A 21212-nucleotide genomic window follows, 5' to 3' on the forward strand; every position below is an offset into this window, starting at 1 on the left:
AAGATAAAAAAAAATTCACTGAAAAATTAAAAAAGCCAAAGTTTCACAAACTTTTATGTCTGAATGAGTTCAGTTAGAAACTACAAAACACCATGTGATTTTAGCACTGCTAAATTTGAAAAATGCAAGAAAATGCATTGCCTGGGCATAAAACTACTGCTAAGACTACAAATCACGAATAGAAATTAAAATGCAAGGTAAAAAATAAAAATTAAAAGAGAAATAAAAATTCAGTGAATTTAGAAAATGATTTATATTATTTTTAATGATTTGTTTGTTTGATCTGAATTTCGTGCAAAGCTACATGAGGGCTATCTGCATTAGCTGTCCCTAATTTAGCAGTGTAAGACTAGAGGGAAGGCAGCTGGTCATTACAACCCACTGCTAACTCTTGTGCTACTCTTTTACCAATGAATAGTGGGATTGACCATCACATTATAATGCCCCCACAGCTGAAAGAGCAAGCATGTTTAGTGCGATGGGGATCCGAATCCGCAATCCTCAGATTAAGAGTCAAATGTTTTAACCCTCCTGGCCATGCCGGGCCCTATTTTTAATGAAGACAGTTTATTTGATCAATTCAAATTGTAAAAAACAAAATGTGTGTGTGCATGTGAAGCTAAGGGGAATATTTAAACCCCAAATAAACAACATTTCCATTGTTAAAATCTCTGTTCTCATACTGTGATTGCAGAAACATGAAATCTTCTTACAATTTCAAAAACTTCTGTGGGTAAGTAGAAGTGACTTATCCTTCTTTTGGAATTCTGGCTTGACCCCTAAATGAACCATCTTCTTGACATCATATGCAAATAAGCCAAACATATAAATGCAAACATAACTCAGTAAATAAAATAACTAAAAAGATGCTGAGAATGCTGACAATTTCCTAAACTGAAAATGTATTTTCCAGTAATACTCAACTATGACCACACTTACAGTTATTACTAGACTGCCAGGTTTTAACTTTGCACATCTAAACATTGGTCTAACATTTTCTTGCTTGCTCTAATCTTTTATATCCCATTTAACTGCCCTGAGCAGCATTTGTCTTCTGCTATTCTATGTCTATGTCAATGCACCTTCTATCCTTGTACTATATTAAAGCACCTCATTCAGTTAATTTTGTCACTTTTTCAAAACTGATATCATCTCAGTCTTTAACATTGGCTCTCGATGGAGGGGAAAGTTAAGAGAATGTCAGTGGAAAGAAGTATTATTAGAAATACATTTTATATTCAGGAAAATTTTAACTTTTAAAAATCTCATCTCAATTGCCACTTATAGCTAGAATTCCACAATAAGAAGGTGGAGGGGCCAGTGAGGGCAGTATCCACACAGAAAGGGTCTAAATAAATCAAGGTGTCCTAAGATAAAGCAACGCACCTGAGTGGGAAAACCTCATTACATCCAGAACAGGTGTGATCTTCAACCTAAATGCACTTCCTGTATTAAAGGTGGAATAGTATGAGTTATCACCACTAAAGACCAATCTCAACCAGAGAGCCAAAGATCCACAATTCAGGGTTGAAATTAAGGAGTTTTGGTCCTTACATCTCAGATCAATGGCTAGGGCAATTAAACCATGACATTATAGAAAGAGACAAAAAAATCACCACTACTTATAATCTAGCAGATGTGGGCAAAATGACCACAGGGGATAGGTGAAAACCCTTAGAAGAAGAAACTGCTTCTTCAAGTAAATAATGCAAAATAAAAGTACTAGGAGAAGATGCAACATCCTTCTGCAAGCAATTCAATAAGACTGTTAAAGACAGAAATGTGATAAATCTGATTAGATGTAATTTACAGAGGTTTCTTCACCTATAAAAAAAAGTCCAGAATATATAAGCAATATGGATCAACTTGCAAAGCCACCTCAAAGTAATCAGGTAAAAATCTTGGAAAACTGAAGAGATCCCAATGAATAAAGAGTAAATATCTAGCACCTAAAAGTTCATAATCCACTGGCCACATAGTGATCACTTAAGGGGCTGTATGTATATCCACACCCCAAAGGAATCAAGAGATTGAAGAAAGGTTTACATTCCAAAAAGAGAGAACTATTCATGCAATAGGAAAAGGAAAACATATGTAAGATCCTGACTGTCTGTTCCATAGCCAGGAGCCAAATTGAAGTCAGTCATTCCTGGCTTAAGAACATGTTGAAAAAGACACCCAGATGAAGAATATATAGTCTGCAAGAGAACAGACTTCTCAGCTATGATAAGAAAGCCTGCCTTGATGGCTTCTAAAAAAAAAGGAACAGGCACAATACACGTAGATGACAAGAAAAAGATCATACAACTCTAAAGAAAATATAAGATGCAGATGCTAGAGCAAAGCCACAGACTGTAGAACCTGATTCTTGTTCACGAAATGTAGATAGCAATGGAATGGCTTTGCTATAGGAATGTGGACATGTGCATTGGCAACACTGAGCTTGATCATCCAAAAACCTGGTGAAAAATGTCAACACAAGATGAGATAGGATTTCAATGTGAACCTGAAAGAATCTAAGAGCTGAATGTGACAAGAAAGATCAATGATCAGTTGCCAATTTCTCTTCTTCTTGGGCACAAAAAATAAACAGGAATAAAATCCAGGAAGTATGAGATCAACTCTCTACCATCTTTCTTGACCAATAACACTGCACAACAATTTTTTTAAAAAGTTTTGCTTCCTGAAAAGTTTTTGCTGATTGTGACAGGTACCTGGTGGGTATGCACAAATAGTTTTGGTTTTGCTTCATCACGTAGGAACTCTGAGAAATAGACAGTTAACCGTTTACCACCAATAATGCATTTAATTGTGTTTATGTTTTATAATACACTATTAAGTTCAACAGAATTAAAAGTGTTTTGCTCCTGATTTTCGTTTGTATTCAATGTCCGGTGCATCACGTTGCAGTGTCCAACAATAGTCAGCAAGCATTGATGGATTCCAGTTGCCCTAATATCGTACGTGATAGGGAAATTTGGATGTGATTTTCATGATCAGCAGCCAAAAATCTATAAGGAACCCCCAACAGTGTTCAAGAAGCAAAAACTTTGTTGTGCAGTGTAACCCTCTGATAGTCTTGTAATAAAGATCTACACTCCATGGATCTCTTATGGAATATAAATACCACTAGTTGGGAGGACAATGGAGGTGGAAAAGTAAACTGAATAAACAACCCTGACACCAGAACATGAAGTATTCACGAATCTATAAATAAAGGAATTCCAGATGTTCAGAAAATATAACCCCTCTCCAATGGATCTCACTGATACAGGGTAGTCACCAACATTGATGGTGACAATCTGAATGAGCAGAGAAACCTCAAAGATAAGGACAAAATTTATTCTGAGTACCACTAGATCAAGGAACAGAAGCTAGGGGTGAGGATACACACAAGCAGTCACTCAATGACTTCCAGCAGAAGTCAAAAAAGGTCTAGAGGTTAAAGAAGACAAGGAAGGATGCAAATGGCAGCATGAATTTATTGTTCCCATGCCTCTGGGACACCTTATAATGTCAAGGGATGAAGAAAAAGGAACCTCACATAACTCATGGATAGTTACAGTAGGAAGATGAACACTCTATAACAAAACATCTCTATCCAATAAATTCCAACAATATATAAGCCAGGAAACCATAGAGAGAACAGAAGCTGACAATTTCATCAAGGTAGAAGTCAATAAAGGATGCATTTCATTCTCATATTGATGTGAAGAATACTGATAGGCTTCCAACAAAATTTGGAGGGATGATAAATATCAATGATAAAGGTAGTGAAGGTCTATCCCATCCAAACAATGTTTGATCTGTTCAAAGTGATCTAGTCAGGAGCCCCACATATCTGAAAGAAGATCAAGTCTTTGGGAATCCAAACATATGTCCTCTTGGTGATAAGCCAAAGCATGCTGTTCAGACAAACGTAAGGGAAAGAACACATAATTATTTCATCACATAATTGAACAGTATATCTCCCAGCATGAACAGCAATATAAGGTGAAGGAGGAAAAACCAAGTAGTCACTTTCAGAGACATCAGCCATCAAGGAAGAAGTAGATTCAAAGGCAACTGGAGAAAGCCCCCAAACCTCACAAGCCTGACTAAATGGAGAATTGAAGCAGGAGGTGATTGATCCAAACTGGCATCACAACCTAGTAAATGAAAGCAATGAAAAAAATGAGGGTCCAAATTCTTCTCCAGATTGTCCTGGACTATTGGCAAAAAAAGCTTGGGAACCCCCTGGAAAAACTCCCCTGCAGCAAACATATTTCCATCTCGCAGTGAATCAGATTACAGACAGTCTCAACTGAGAGTGACACCAGACATTTAAGAGACATTACATAATAAAGGTGTAACAGAGGAAAACTGATTAGCCATCTTGCTGGAAACAGTAAGCCGTGAATTCATACCTGAAAGTGGTATGCCACCACCTTTTTAAATAATAATTATTAAATATAAAATATACAGAAATCAACTAGTTGACACAAAATTCATGACTATGGATATTACCTATCATAGCACTTCTGTAGAGAAACTTGTGTTTAAACACTTTTTTAAGAAAACATGATAAAATTATCTGAATGAGGTGCTTATATATATACACACACACACAGCACCAAGATAGAGGGCACATTGACATAAGTGGAAAGTATGACAAGACAAATATCACCAAGGGCAACTGATTGGGGTATAAAAAACTGAAGCAAGCAAGAAAAGTACCAGATCAATGCTTAGACTGGTAAAGTTGAAACCCCAGCAGTCTCGTAAAAACTGCAAGTGGCAGACGAGATAAACATGTTTTTAAATAATTAAATTTCATTAGGTTGAATAGATGGCAAATGAAAGGACAGTAAAAGTTAGCAGGACATGATGTCACCTGTAATATTGATGTTCACAGTAAAGTAACAACAAAGTTTCAATAATTTCAGAAAATAACAAATTCTACAAAGCCTGAGAACCACAACCCAACAAAAGAGATAACTGAACTGTAAAAAAAGTTTATCAAACAACTTCTACTGTTGCAGCACAGATGCTAGTGTGCACCAATGTTGTCAGAAATTATCTTAAAAAAAAAAAGCTATTATATAACACCAGTTAAATAGAAGACAATCCTCCCTCCACATAACATAACAATAGACATCATGTGCTATCAAAGCCTCCTGCCATCTAAAACACTCATCTTACCAATGAGTCAAGATTCGAAAATTTTCCTAGCATGTGGCTATACTTGTGTTTGGCACTTATCTTTATAGAAACTTTTGCTGAATCCTCTGCAAGCCAAGACCAAATAAGGTAGTATTTCTATTATAGAATGGAGGTGCTTTCTGAGCAATGAGCAATCACAACTATAGGATGTGAAGAGATGTTTACTGTTGCCCCAAACATCACAACTTTATAGCAAAATCTCCACATGCCTAAGGCAGCAACCAATTTACTAGACAAAGCAGTGTCTTCATGAAGGGTAGGGCTCCTACTTGTTCAGAATGCTTTCCCAAAATAATTGCTGGAGTTTTCCAAAGGTCATGTAGGAAAATGAAATTTCCCCCATTAAATTATACCCAGAAAGATACCAGGACATCAGTACTGTTGAAATCACCAACTTCAGTTGTAGCTAAACAGCCCCACACTTGAAAACAAATTATCTCTATCATGTTTAACTGAAGATTGCTAACAGTCTCTTAATCTCTTTTCATTCCTACAATGAACATACTGATATCTAGTGAGTTCCAAAACCCCCAAACTTTAAGTAATCACACCAAAGTAATCTACTTTATATGAAGAATGTACAGTTTTGTGAGCAAACTTAAGTCTTTTCTAATTGTTACCATTCTAAAACAATGTTGTTGTTTTTAGCCACAATGCACTTTTTTTCAGCCTTTAAATGCCAGAGATTTCCCAAAGTGCTGCAGTAAAGTGGCAGCTACACTTAAATCTGTCTATGAATAAAGGTAGTTGATGGGTAAAGAACATGACAAACTTAAGAATAACCAAGGAGGAGAATAAAATTGAGTCAAATTACTTTATATGCAGGGGAGGGGTTGTACCACTGTGTGCTGACTAATTACTTTATATGTAGGGGAGGGTGGTTGTACCACTGTATGCTGACTATAGCATTTTTTTATAAAAAGCTATTGTTATGTCTTACTTTATTGAAACTGTCCAGCTTGGAGCAATATTTCATAACAACACTACAACATCTAAAAGATACAAACCCTATTTTTCAGAAAATATTGTCATATCCGACATTTTTAAATCTCACTATTCTGAATACATTTAAACCAAATGCATGATTTGTATAATATTTCAGCAAATATGTTTTAAATGGTATTGTTGCTATATTTCATCTTCAACACTCTCTGCACAAGAGACTGAACAGTGATCTCTAATTTATGCATAGCATTTTATATATACATACAGTATGGCAAAAGTGAAGATACAATTGCTTCATTGAAATCACACTTTAATTTCTCATAATTATATTGGTTTTAATTTTCTTTGTAATAATTCCTTTACAACAGACTATATAACATCAACTGACATTATACACAATAAATGCATTATTTTCAAAAAATTACACAAATAAATAACCACTTAAACAAATTGTATAGAAAAGAGACATTTCAAAAATATTCAAAAGATAAACATTACTACAGTAATAAAACTAATGCAGCAATGTGATTTTATATACATAGATATAAATTTATTTTGTTGATGAAAATAATGCTATGTGAGCCTGCATCAAACATTGATAAACATATTTCTTAACACAGTTGTATGACAACACACTGAAAAAAATAACATTAACAGCAGTGCTAGTGAAGTAGCTTAATAGTAACTAGGGAAAAACTGACTGACAAGCTGAAATTGCTCAGTATTAAGTAATGTCATTAGCCTTTTTTGTATGTATAGATTTTAGATATAAAAAGTGAAAAGGCACCTAACGTCTTAGTTACAACGATTATATTTACTCGCACATAAATAGTAAACCGGTAAAAATCACTCTATCAAATGTATGATGTATCAGTATGAGCAATCTGATTCCGAAGTAACACAAAACGACTATTCGATTATATATAAATTATTTATTAATTTTAAATACTAATCGCTTATAAAACTACATCTAACAGCCATAAAATATTACTTCATGCCCAAATACCAACTTTCATTATTAATACTTAAGCGTCTTCGCATTGGCTATTTATTATAATGTAATACTAAAAGTTATGGATTAGAAATTGTAATTTATACTTACCCTGTACTGAACTGTGCTGATCAGGCAGTTATTTTACTAGCCTGTGAAAAATAAAAAAACACTAGCAACTGACAAAAAACATTAACAAAATAAATAACTTAAGTTTATTTTAAGTTTAAAAATGACCGTATTAAGTTAATAATCACTTCTTAAAAATAACAAAATCTAGATTTTAATTTTATATTAAACACTCTTACTTACCGACAGCCATCTTTGCAAAAAGAAGTTATATACCGGTACAGAAAACCCTTAGAGGGCGAAACTGTGTTGAAAATTTATTATTAAATTGTGGGCGGAGTCAATAACAGTTGCTTTTCAAAATAATATTTGTTTTTAATAAATGTAATAATACTCTTTTCACATCAACACCAGTGCCCAAAATGAATGTTCTGCAATTTATATTAAAAGAGAAAAATAGTACGAGAAAACAGAAATTATAATGATAATTTGCTTTTGATCTCAAAATAATCCATAAAACATATGTATAACAGTGGCTCAGAAATAAAATATGAAGGTCTGAATGCTCACAGATCTTCAAATGAGTATTGTATTTCTTTTCCATAATTGCATATGTATGCCTCAGAAATTTTGCATTTATGTAAACTTTAAAAATATATACATTTTGTCGAATAAAATTACAGTTATCGTGTTGTTCTAATCATATCCGTTTCGTCTATAAACAGTTCATTTACCAGTTCTGGAATTATCATAGATAGTTAATATCAATTTTCGTTATTTATTCGTTATGAAGCACAAAGCTATGCAATTGGCTGTTTGTGCTCTTCCCACTAAAAGTACTGAAACACGTTTTTTGTTGTTGTTGTTTTTCTTTTTTCACTTTATAAGTCACCAAACTTACCGCTGAGGTATTGGGAAACTTTTTTTTCTATCAAAACAAAAAAAATGCACATCGTATGAGAATGTTCTTTATAAATTATGAAAGTAGGGGATCTGAGATTGTAGTGTATATCTACCAATATATAACCTGGAATAAAGGTTTCATAATAATTTTTCTTTATTTTAAATTACTTTTTGGTTTCAATGCTATAAAATTCTTGACTGAAACTGATTCAAATGTACAATTTACTTTCCCATTGTTAGAAACAGTGGAGTGCTATAAACTGAGATGGATTTTTAAGTGCAAAACTATACAGAGGTCTAGGTGCAAGCTAAACGTATAAATAAACATTAGTTGCACTCTTCGTTATCACAGTTTTATCCAAACAGACTAGTATAGTTACTTTATAGGATAATTTGCAAAACGATTTATTCTTCCCATTCTGTTATTACAATACATTATGAGACAATTTCGTTTTAAAATCATCATTATAACTGCTGGTTACTACAGTTGTTTCCAAAGTTTTAAAGAATTGTCTCTTTTTCGTCAAAGTCCACAAATGCTGCTTCAATAACTTTAGAATACAATTGAAAAGACAACTTACTATCCTCTATTCTATTATTACATATTGTATTTCACTTTTTAAAAACTTCCACTACATGCTCTTTATGGTTAAAGTAACAATCATTCAATCTAAATCGATTTAATTTATCCAGCTAGCTCGAACTACATTATGGGCGTGTATTTATAACTTGACTGAGGTCCAGAATGTTCCACTCACTAAGGTACATTATGATGCAAGAATACTCAATTAAAATAACGAGAAACACTTAAAAGGTTGTAGTAACGTTACATAATAATATAACAATCGCCAATTCACAACTGAACTACACAATGTTTGATTTGAAAATTGTGATGTAAAGAAATCTACAATAAACTATACCTACTAAAAATAACTAAATTTAAAATTCGTGCTATACTTAAACGGTTTGATTTGTTTTAAATTTCGTGCAAAGCTACTCGAGGGCTTTCTGCGCTAACCGTCCCTAATTTAGCAGTGTAAGACTAGAAGGAAGGCAGCTAGTCATCACCACCCATCGCCAACTCTTGGGCTGTTCTTTTACAAACGAATAGAGAAACTGACCGTCACGTTATAACTCCTCCACAGCTAAAAGAGGGAGCATGTTTCGTGTGACGGGGATTCAAACCCGCGACTCTCAGATTACGAGTCGATTGTCTTAATCACCTGGCCATACCAGGTCATACTTAAACGGACACAGTTGTGTATATCTAATAATCTTTCAAGGTTATGTCTGAGCCACCAACCGGAAAAATATTTTATTAATCCACCAATTTTTTCCCATGACTGGACTTTTACAGGAGTCATACAGACTACACTAAGTTAAATGTTGCTTAGTGCAAAGAACGTATTTCAAAGTTTATCATTCCAAAGTTACTGAGTTAAGAATTTCATTACAAGAAAATTATGATTCAGAAAATTTAATGAGAGTTTTATTTTATTTAGAGTCGAAAATAATAACCAATTGTATGTGGTATGATATATCCAGGCAAAACTGAATTAACTTTACAGCTATACAAAATATATACACAAGATAACTCAATATTGGGCCAAAGTATTCATTGTGTAGTAATACTATATCTTTTACTGACTGGATTGAGGTAAAGTATAATATTTGTTATAATGAAACATAAACTTGCTATTTATTAATACCTTCCTTCATTTCCAAGAAACTTCACAATTACCAAAAGCAGCAGGGGCGTAGATACTGGGGGGATGAGGGGTATACATTTCCCCCCTGCATATTAGGTGGGGGGGTATGTGCATACAATCATCCCGCTCTACAGTTTGGTCTGTTGAATTGTTTTATTGCATTACAGGCCCACAAATTGTGTGTTTGTTCTTGTGATTCTCGTGTTCTTACCAATCGAATTACATAATTAGGCCTAGATGTAGGCTTTTTCAGTAGCCGAAATGTACATCTTTAATATAGGTGGTTTGGTTTTTGGTTGGTTTTGGTTTTTGGAATTTCGCACAAAGCTACTCGAGGGCTATCTGTGCTAGCCGTCCCTAATTTAGCAGTGTAAGACTAGAGGGAAGGCAGCTAGTCATCACCACCCACCGCCAACTCTTTAATATAGGTGTGCTTCTAAGCTTTTCGATCTAAGCGACAGTTCGTAAGTATCAGTCACTAGGCCTAAGTATACATGCAAGTATCGTGGCAACAAGATTACTTTGTGACTGCATATTTACAGCTTTCAGGTTCACGTAATCAGAGATTACCAATTTCCAAATTGAACAGTCCACATAAGTGGTTGCAAAAATCATCCCCCCATCGGGTGTAAAAGATCTATGCCCCTGTAAAGCAGCATGGAGTTGTAGACGTGACTGATCATTCTTATTATAACATAGGTAAGATCATAACCTCTATATGTCACCTGAACAACTGTCCATCCCAAAGCGACAGAACAGCTAAACAACTTCTTACAGGTAGCTACTCATTCAAGAAGACTGCAGACCACATTATAACCCATGGCTTTGTTGCTTTTTCTATTTCCTACATTTTAGACCCAAAAGATCTTGCAGACTTTTCTTTCAGAACACCAATAAGTATTAAAACCACTAATCATCTAAACTCCAAGACAAAACACATACTGATCACTGAAAACAGCCAGCCGATCATGAAAACCCAACACATACGAACAACTGATAAAAATGCATCAGTCCAGAATTAAAAAAAACAACAAAGATAACCGCACGAAGTCTCGACAGCAAAAACTATAACAGACATTCTCAAGAAAACGAACCAAAAGACAATGTTCCAGCCTTTTAAAAGAGAGCAGGAAAGCGATCACTCTGACCCACCGACGACCTAGTTACTAAAAGCAGTTGAAATTATGCTACTACCCACAATAACAAACCTTTTTTTTTTCTATACTTTCACACTTGATGTCATATTTTCATCCATACGGACTTCAACCAATATTTTAATGATACAAGCGAAGAATATTTTCTTCGCCTTTCACCCTTCAGCAATCCTAGTAGAAGAAAAAGATTTTCATTAATATTTACATACATGTTTAACAACCTTTCTTCTCTTTATTCCTAGGTATCCAGCTCGGGCACTAGTTGGATGTTTGTTTGTTTGTGTTTTTTAAATTCGCACAAAGCTACTCGAGGGCTATCTGTGCTAGTCGTCCCTAATTTAGCAGTGTAAGACTAGAGGGAAGGCAGCTAGTCATCACCACCCACCGCCAACTCTTGGGCTACTCTTTTACCAACGAATAGTGGGATTGACCGTCACATTATAACGCTCTCACGGCTGAAAGGGCGAGCATGTTTGGCGCGACGGGGATGCAAACCCGCGACCCTCAGATTACAAGTCGCACGCCTTAATACGCTTGGCCATGCCGGGCCTCACTAGTTGGAAGTGTAATTCAGTGCTTAACCAGTGAAAGTGAGTTTTTCTCGAGACACTCCCGTTACCCCCACGGTAAACTTCTTGACACTGGACTTAAATTTCCACTAAGCTGAATAAATTTGTTTGTTTGTTTTTGAATTTCGCGCAAAGCTACAAGAGGGCTATTTGCACTAGCCATCTCTAATTTAGCAGTGCAAGATTAGAGGGAAAGCAGCTAGTCATCACCACCCACCGCTGAATCTTGGGCTATTCTTTTACCAACGAATACCAGGATTTACCGCACATTACAACACCACTACGGTTGAAAGGACGAGCATATTTGGTATGAGAGAATTTGAACCCGCGACCTTTAGATTACGAGTCGAATGCCTTAACCACCTGAACCTTAATCACCAGGCCAGCTGAATAAGAACCATTTGTTCTCGTTCTCATCTGTTTAGCCTGAACGTTTAGTACTACAGATCCTTTGATAAAAAGCGGGCTTCACTTCATGATTCTTTCCTTAACTTTACAGTCTCTATAAGCATATCAGTAATAAATGTATTTCATATTCAATCTTAATTTTTAAGCCAGTCATCAAACCATAAAACTTAAAATACATTTACTTATTAAGTTTCACAACAATTTTTACGAGCTGAGGCGAAGGAGAATAAGCACTTTCCTGATTTTAGCGTTGTAAATCCTCAGGCTTATAGTTGTCGCACCAGAAGATGATCCAGCTGGCATGTCAAATCGATTGGAATACATTAAAATAAGTATTTCTTCTTTTAACCTTAAAATACGGTTTACTTTAATTGTTATACTTAAACCACCACATTTAGAATATTCTAATCATGTTTCATTGCTACATCGTTTTACTTTACAGGTTAATTTCTCCGTGTTGGCTCTCACAGTCTCAGATAAGATCCAGCAGCCTTGTGGCCAGCTCGAGTTTAAGAATCAACTTTTTCCATCATTTATTTTTGTATCGCAAATTTGGTAATCAGCAACTGCACTGTATCACGTCATTGCTAATGTCACGCGCTTCATCACTGCCACAGACTATTTTGTAACGTCAGTCTGGTTTAGATGTTTGTTATCGAGTGTGCGTTGTTTTGCATGCTCTTACAAACATATTTTTATTGTACAACTTTCAGGTGTTTAAACATATTTTGTTTTTAATTCCGTAATATGGATAAGTGGAGAAAAAATATGCATGCAAAAACGGCTGGTTTAAGTTGTTCGCTCCTCTACGTAAAAATTTACTCAACCCATACGAGCTGTTTATATATATATATTTTTTTTTACAAGTGGGTTTTCTCGACATCACTGGATAAGTGGATAATTCGAAAACGAAAGAATTCAGATGATGGTGAACACTCAGAAAATAAAGACAATTTAATTGATTCTGGCATTGTTGCTGGAAATAGATTGACGCGTGACTGGATAAACGTGAAACGAGAATTTAATGAAAGTTGGGAGTTTAAATTGCAGTGATTGAAGTAAATAATAAACCAGTGTGTCTTTTGTGTAACAAAGTTTTTAGGAATAATAAACTGTACAACCTAAAACAACACTTCAACAATTTTCACAATGAATTTGATGTAATATTTCCAGTTGATAGCAAAAATCATATGAATGAAAATAGCCGTCTGAAAGCACAACTTCATGAACAAAAGGGCGGCCTAAAAAGATTTTTATCATCGCTAGAACTAGTTAGTTAGCAAGTTATAAAGTAGCTTGGATTTTAGCTCAAAAAAAGAAATCACTTTCTGATGCTGAACCAGTGAAAAAGATATTGATCGTGGTCACTAAAACTCTGTTGGAGATTTATGATTCAAAAATAAAAGATAATATTCTTCAGAAGGTAAATAATTTGCGATTTAGTCGAGAAACAATTGTCTGCAGAATGCTAGAGTTAGTGAAAGACAGAAAACCAGTTGCTTGAACAACTAAAAGACTGTTTGTATTTTTCTTTAGCAGTAGATAAGTCAACAGATGTTAGTGACACCACACAGTTTTTATTTTGGGTTTGATATGTAGCTTCAGATCTTCATGGGAGGAAAAAATGCTTGGCCTTTTCCGATTACGAGATCGGACATGTAGAAAAACATCTTTGAAAAATTTCTTGAAATGTCAAAAAGGCCCAGCATGGCCAGGTGGGTTAAGGCGTTCGGCTCGTAATCCGAGCGTCGCGGGTTCGAATCCTCGTCGCACCAAACATGCTCGCCCTTTCAACCGTAGGGACGTCATAATGTTACAGTCAATCCTCTATTCGTTGGTAAATGAGTAGCTCAAGAGTTGACGGTGGGTGGTGATGACTAGCTGCCTTCCCTCTAGTCTTACACTGCTAAATTAAGGACGGCTAACGCAGATAGCTCTCGTGTAGCTTTGCGCGAAATGCAAAATTTGTTTTGTTTGTTCGTTTGTTTTTTTGGAATTTCGCACAAAGCTACTCGAGGGCTATCTGTGCTAGCCGTCCCTAATTTAGCAGTGTAAGACTAGAGGGAAGGCAGCTAGTCATCACCACCCACCGCCAACTCTTGGGTTACTCTTTTACCAACGAATAGTGGAATTGACCGTCACATTATAACGCCCCCACGGCTGGGAGGGCGAGCATGTTTGGCGCGACGCGGGCACGAACCCGCGATCCCTCGGATTACGAGTCGCACGCCTTACGCGCTAGGCCATACCAGGCCTCGAAATGCAAAAACAAATAAACAAACAATGTCAAAAAATTTCAACCTAGATTTAAAAAACTGGTTTCTGCCACAACAGATGGTGCTCTTTTGTAGCAGCATTTACTTGAAAATAACGTGAAGTCCACGCTGCTATCTTTCCATTGCATTTTACATCAGGAAAAAAATTATGTGCTCAGATGTCTAAAAGTTATGAATTGAAAAATCTGATGGAAATTGTGAATTATATTAGAAGTGGAAGCTCTCTCATCCATCGAAAGTTTGTTGAGTCTTTGAAGGAAAGCAGTGACTCTACCTTAGATGATCTTACTGATTTTGCAAATGTAAGATGGTTAAGTAGAGGAAAAGTCTTGGAACGATTTACTTCCTTATTTCCTCAAATAAAAAAGTATCTTGTTGAAAAAAGTAAGATTTAAAATTTCCCTGAAATTGAATTTTGTCATGGATAGCCCTCGAGTAGCTTTGTGCGAAATTTCCAAACAAACAAACAAACAAACTGAAGCTTCATTCATGAGCCATCATGTTGAATACTACTCGAGGGCTTTTAGCAGTGTAAGACTAGAGGGAAGGCAGCTAGTCATCACCACCCACCGCCAACTCTTGGGCTACTCTTTAACAACGAATAGTGGGATTGACCGTCACATTATACACCCCCACGGCTGGGAGGGCGAGCATGTTTAACGCGACGCGGGCGCGAACCCGCGACCCTCGGATTACGAGTCGCACGCCTTACGCGCTAGGCCATGCCGGGCCCGAAGCTTCAGAGAAGAGGTAAAATAATAAGCGAGCAATCAAAATCTATTCATGAATTTCAGTTAAAGCTAAACATCCTTGCGGAACAACTATGAAAAATGATATGAAACATTTTGAAAGATGAATAGTTTTCTAGAAAATAATAAAGACTGTGATTTCTCTGATGCTAAAGTTTATCTTTATGTAAACTAGATCAAAAATCTATCTCAAAAATCTGAAACATGTTTCTCCGAATTGAAAAATTTGAAATTGATATTTGAATTTTTACATGATTCATTTCAATTGGACTTGAAATATTTCTGTAAGTAAATTACATCATTTTTGTCTTTTGATAATTGTTGTTGTTTTTTAATTAAGCACAAAGCTACACAATGGGCTATCTGTGTTCTATCCACCACGGGTATCGAAACCTGAATTTTAGCTTTGTAAGTCCGCAGACATGCCGCTGAACCACTGGTGGCATCTTTGGATAAGTGTGGGTTTAAAGACAACATGCTTATTGTGCAAAATATAGAACACATAAAAGGTAAACAAAAATGTTCTATCAGAAAGATGTGGCTCACTATTCTGATAAATAAGAGTCTTCCAAATTTAAAGATAGCAATTTCAAGATTATTTTCTATGTTTTGATCCACATGGGTGTGTGAGTTAACATTTTCTACGCTAGATTTTCTCAAGTCTAAATACAGATCTCGACTTACTGACATAAATCTAGAATTAGAGCTTTAATAATTTTTATTAAACTAACATCTTTCTTCTTGTTTTTTTAATAGTGTCACCAACGTTGTTTTATTTAGCTACAGTTGTGGCCACTATGCAAAATAAGTTGCTCAGCCCTGATCTAAAGTATTCCAAAGTTGACAGTGTTTATGAACAATATTATCGAGTAGTTTCCAAACTTCATGCCACGACCAAGTTGCTAGGAGTGTCGCAAGTGTTCACTGGACAAAGAATGATTAAGAAAATAAAAAACTTAACAAAAGATACGTAGGTGGTTCACAATTTTAACATTAGATCGAACTACATTCCTTTCGATGATGTTCTCGAATGTTTTTGTTTACTCGTACTTTCGGCTACGCCAGTAACTTCTCGAACTTTCTCGTTTCTTATATTTTGTATTAAAATACCTGTCGACTCTCTGGGTCAGTCAGTAATCGAAATAACTGAAGGGAATTGTGATCAAGCATCTGCGATGTCTATTAAAATTCAGTGAATTATTTTGTTGATTTTAGTCCTTGTGCATAAAAATGGAAAGATTTTTGAACATTAATGAAAAGTGTGGGAGTAAATAAAAGGTTGGCGAACTACAGACCGGTGGCTAAGTAGTGAAGAAACAAAAATATGATGATAGTTATCTAGGTTTTGGTTTTACTTCGGCAGATGTTAATCATGAAGTATGCTTGCAGTGTGTATTATGTTCTAAAAGTTTTGGCTAGTAAACCACGTGATTATTTTATCAGAAAGTTGAAAGAACAAAAAGGTACATTTTTGAAACAAGCACCAATACCAAGCAATGTTTTGCTAGCATCCTACAAGTCCCACATCATCACAGAAGAACTGATTTTGCCAGCTTCAGTGGATATGATGAATATTATGGTTGGTAAATCTGCAGGAAAACTGCTCTCAAAGGTTACTTTATCTAACAATACTATCAGTCGTAGAATCCAACACGTGGCTGGAGATCTCAACAATCAGCTAACTTAAAAAAATTAAAGGGAAGAAATTCGGGTTACAGCTAGATGAGGCGACAGATAGTTATATGGATGCTCATTTGATTTGTTACACACGGTTCATGGATGGTGAAAAAATTGTGTAAGGTCTTCTCTTTTGTAAAAGTATCACTGTAGGTACAAAGGCTCAAGGGTTATTAGAGATCCTCGACACTTTTATGTGTGAAAACAACTGAGACTGGATTAAGTGTGTTCGCGTCTGTACCAATGGTTGTTGCTCTATATCAAGCTGTCATAGAGGATTGGAAACACTCATACGAAGCAAAGTTCTTGACGCATTGTGGACCCACTGCATAATCCAAAAGAAAGCCCTTGCATCAACACACTTTAGTCCTCCACTGAACCTAGTCCTGGAAGGTATGTTGAAAGTGGTGAACTTTATAAAAACTCGGCCACAGAAAGCGAGGTTTTTAAAAACCTGTCTGACGATATGGGATCTGAGCACACATCTTTGTTGTACTACTGTAGCTATCGATGGCTCTTCTGTGGGAATGTACTGTCCCGTGTGTTCGAGGAAAAACATGAATGTGCTAAAAACGTCTTGAATACTGATTTTTTTGTTAAAAGTAACATACCTGTGTGATCTCAACGAAAAACTGAATGTGTTGAATCTTTCTCTGCAGAGAAACAACGTACACATTCTGAAACTTGCACAGAAGGTTTCAGCCTTCAGAAAAAATGTTACTACTATGGAAAAGAAAAATTAATGAAGATGGTGGCAAAGAATGTTTCCCCTTGTTGCAACAGCTTGCTACATTCAATGAAGTTGATTTGACCCTCGAACTAAAATACGTTTCTGTGAAGCACCTAACACAGCTCAGCGATTGGTTTGAAAATTACTTTCCAGAAGTCATGGAGAAGTTTGCATGGATCCAAGACCCACTCAAAGCTAAGGCCCAATCTGAATTTATCTCTGCAAAAGAAGAAAATCTTATTGAGCTGTATTGCGAGAAGACATTAAAAACAAAACTTGACAGCATAGAACTAATTGCGTTTTGGATATCAGTAAAGAATGAATATTCACTGCTACGTGCTGAAGCTCAGCAAATCCTAATTCCATTTGCGACGTCATATCTCTTGTGAAACTGGGTTTTCGGCGGTTGCTGTGATGAAAAGCCAGTACCACGCCAAAATCAATATGGAACAGGAAATGAGGGTGGTGGTGTCCAATCGATTTCAAATTTTGAGATATTGTGCAGTGCCCACCAGGCGCACACATCCCATTAGTAATTGTGATTATTTAAAAATGAAATAAAAATATTGTTTTTACTTTCAATTTAGTGTATTATTCTTTCAAACGGCTACTAAAGTGTTAGGACATAAATACTTATAAAGTATTAAGTTGTTTGGACCTAACTACTTAATAAACAAGAGGATTAGGTTTTTCGCTTTGCATCGGAGCACCACAAACCGAGAAAGTTTGGGATACGCTGTTTTCATTGAAAAAAAAAAAGGAAATCACTGCACTAGTAGAAATAAAGTCTGGCGAAGAACTAACTATGCTAGCAGTCTTACTGGTAAAAACAGTGGAGCATCAACAGATAACTTACTAAAAATCTATAAAACATATATTAGACCAGTAATAGATTATGCAGCTCCAGCATGGAAAACTGTAAGAGATAAAATAATTAAAACCAAACTACAAATAATCCAAAACACACTCCTCACAACAGCATACAGAGTTCCAAGAACTATACCATCTCAATTCATTCACAAATATTCGAACATACCAACCGTACCAGACAGACTCCTACATAGTACAATAATGTACTTCGATAAGAATTGGATGAAAAACGAATTACTATGCGAACTAGATAGGTACCTCATACATGATGAAGCTAGTCCTAAATATATCTCCCCAGTTAATTTATATTTTAAACATAAAAAATAATAATAATAATAATAATAAAAAAGTGCCACCAACGAACTTGACATTCTGCTGATAGAGTAAAATAATAACTATATATGTGCCACAATACATGGACATTGCCCTGAAAAGGATCAGAGTAATATTCATTTCAACAATTACAAATACCAATCCGGCAAGACCGCAAGTACGGTGAGGAGGAAGAGGTAATAGAGAACCTGACCCTCTAGGGTATGAACATTTCTTACCCAAACACAGAGAGAGAGAACTGCACTAGTCTATCAGTTAGAAACTACAGGCAATTAGAGCACATTATCCTTTTGGAGTTTTTTTGCGAATATTCGAAACAAACCCAACAATATCATAAATAAACTATAACTGTGTCACGAACAAAATATTACTGGAATTTTGTTTTTCAATAAAATGAAAAGTAAAGTTCCAGTAATATTTTTAATTGAAAGTAACTTGTGTTTTTTAATAAAGGTGCTTTCATGGTATTGTTTTATTTGCCCCAATCATCAGTCATAGAAAAAACAATGCGCTAACGGGATACGAACACATTGTTGGTCTGGTACCCTAACCACTGTGTCACTCCTGAGTTTCTTCCATGTAAGTTGTATGAACAAAATAACTTGGGGGCCTTATAAGTTACAGTCAATCGTACTATTCATTGGTAAAAGAATAGTCCAAGAGTTGACGGTGGATGGTGATGACTAGCTGCCTTTCCTCTAGTCTTACACTGCTAAGTTAAGGATGACTAGCGCAGATAGCCCTCGTGTAGTTTTGCGCGAATTTTAAGAACAAACATACTTCTTACGTAACAATGAATTTAATTAGTTGCTAGGAAAACAGAAACTATAAAAACTTTGCAAATTTTGAATTTTATTATTTAAATACGTTATAAACACCCACCCACCAACACATATATATATAATTAAGAGAAATACAAGAAAATATATATTTTATTTCATTATTAAGAAAAGCGTATTAGTAGTAATTAGGTTTGGTTTTGAATTTCGCGCAAACCTACACGAGGGTTATCTATGCTTAGCCGTCCCCAAATTAGCGATAAGGTAGAAACTAGCGTGCACGTTGAAGACATTACAAGTAAACACTACTTCGAAAATTGACAATTTATAAACAGTTATTCCAAGATTAGTCAAATTATTCATTATTCTATCATTTATTGCAATTCTTGCGACTTGATCTAAAATTCGGTCCTATTCACACAGGAAAAAAAAACTTGCAAACAAAAAAAAACCGTGCAATTCAAAAAGTTACAATCAAATTCAATAACTTACGTAACTTCCTCTCACTACAAATGCCGTTATGTTGAAAACAGTTTCACAAACTGATTAGTCAATTTTGTAAGTTTTTACAATCAAATTTTAATAAAGTGAAAATCTTACCACCAAAATACAAGAAAGAGCAAGAGCTAGGAAAAATAATTGGAAAATAGTGAAAAGTACATTTTGCAGCAGTAAATGAATATAAAAAGTATGAAATATGGGTTTTCATTTGTTATTTTAGTAAGTATAAAGCTTCAAGAATTGGTTATCAAATTGCACATTTTAGCCTAGTAAGCTGTGAAACTTGTTGCTGAGCCACTATGAAATATAAAAAATAGGAAAAAATGAATGGAAAATGTACAGTAATCACATCTAAAACAGAAATTAGGTTAAGACAGAAAGATAACACAAGAGCTGAAAATTTAAAATAATAAAAACAATGACAGAAAATGTTTCAAAAAAATGAAAGAAGAAAAACATCAAAACTATTAAAAGATGAAGTGACAGGTAACTACTGTAAACTGCTCACAATAAACTAACAAAATAAATTTTGAGACCACTATTAATTAACCAGCTCCTTGAATTCAAGAATATGTGCTAGATCAATAATTTGGAATCTCCTTGTGTGTCTGTTCTTGTCATATCTCCTAGTCTCATACAAAACTCTTGTTAAATAATTATTGCTTAAATGATTGAAAAACATTGGCACAATCATTTGTACCTGTAAAGTAATTCAATATAGATTTGTCCTCATAATACACTAGTGTAACTGCTCTGAGAATGGAATAGGTATTATAATGAAGGGAAGAAATATAATTATACAAATTACTTCTGAACAAAAAAACACAAAACTATTACAAGCTATCTAAACATGAAATGTAATCATCTAAAAGCTTACCTATACTGTTGAACAATTTAACATTTTTTTGAGTTGCACAATTTCCTTGATGTATATTTCTTGATTTATCTACACAATTTGGAGAGATTTAAAATAGCCTGATAATTTTGACATTTTTGCAATTTCTATGAAGCTTAAAAGCCACTGATAGATCAAATGTGCCCTGAGGTACCTGTGGATCACTGGGTTGAAAAATCAAGGAAATAATGGAAGACTGCAAGTAAGCAGCCTAAACCTAGGATTCCAAAATATCAGGAACAGCTTCAAAGACCAGCTCTGTAAGTACAGTCATGTGAAAAAGTTAGGAGACCCTATGAAAGCCTTTGTATTTTTGTAACATTTTTGGATATATAGATATTTAATCTCAATATTTAAAATACTGAGAGATTATAGGAATATAACTAAACAATTACAACTGAAGAAAAGACTTTTCAAGATCTTCTGTAAATGTAATTCTACAAAAATGCATA

At 35.1% G+C, this 21212-nt stretch overlaps 1 protein-coding gene across 2 annotated transcripts in view; it reads right to left on the bottom strand.

The window, feature by feature from the left end:
- The window catches only part of Ac13E (Adenylyl cyclase 13E), a 39298-nt gene extending 31792 nt beyond the window's left edge, over positions 1-7506 (bottom strand). For both annotated transcript variants that reach the window (XM_076490839.1, XM_076490838.1), the window contains exons 1-2: positions 7451-7506; positions 7250-7290 (exon numbers count right to left, since the gene is read on the bottom strand). The gene's annotated coding sequence lies outside the window, so the exon portion shown is untranslated. The remainder of the gene's footprint in view (positions 1-7249; positions 7291-7450) is intronic.
- Between the last annotated feature and the right edge of the window lie 13706 nt (positions 7507-21212).

The sequence above is a fragment of the Tachypleus tridentatus genome, chromosome 2, assembly GCF_004210375.1.
Source record: "Tachypleus tridentatus isolate NWPU-2018 chromosome 2, ASM421037v1, whole genome shotgun sequence".
In the NCBI taxonomy this organism is placed as follows: Eukaryota; Metazoa; Arthropoda; class Merostomata; order Xiphosura; family Limulidae; genus Tachypleus; species Tachypleus tridentatus.